The following is a 207-nucleotide window of genomic DNA, read 5'->3' on the forward strand; positions in this document are numbered from 1 at the left end:
AGGTCTTTAGTCTAGCGGATGAAACATAAAAATGGTACACATTGTTCTGGAACTAATCCTGCAACCTTGAAGCCATTTTTGGCCACGTGACTATTTGATCTTGAGTCTTACACATTTCTCTCTGCTTCGTAACTATTTTGCTTTCTTGTTGCATGTATTTGTTTGTAATTGCTATATGCTTTTTATTAATATTTTTCTTCGCCGTGC

The sequence above is a fragment of the Penaeus monodon genome, chromosome 21 (assembly GCF_015228065.2).
Source record: "Penaeus monodon isolate SGIC_2016 chromosome 21, NSTDA_Pmon_1, whole genome shotgun sequence".
NCBI classification, from domain to species: Eukaryota; Metazoa; Arthropoda; class Malacostraca; order Decapoda; family Penaeidae; genus Penaeus; species Penaeus monodon.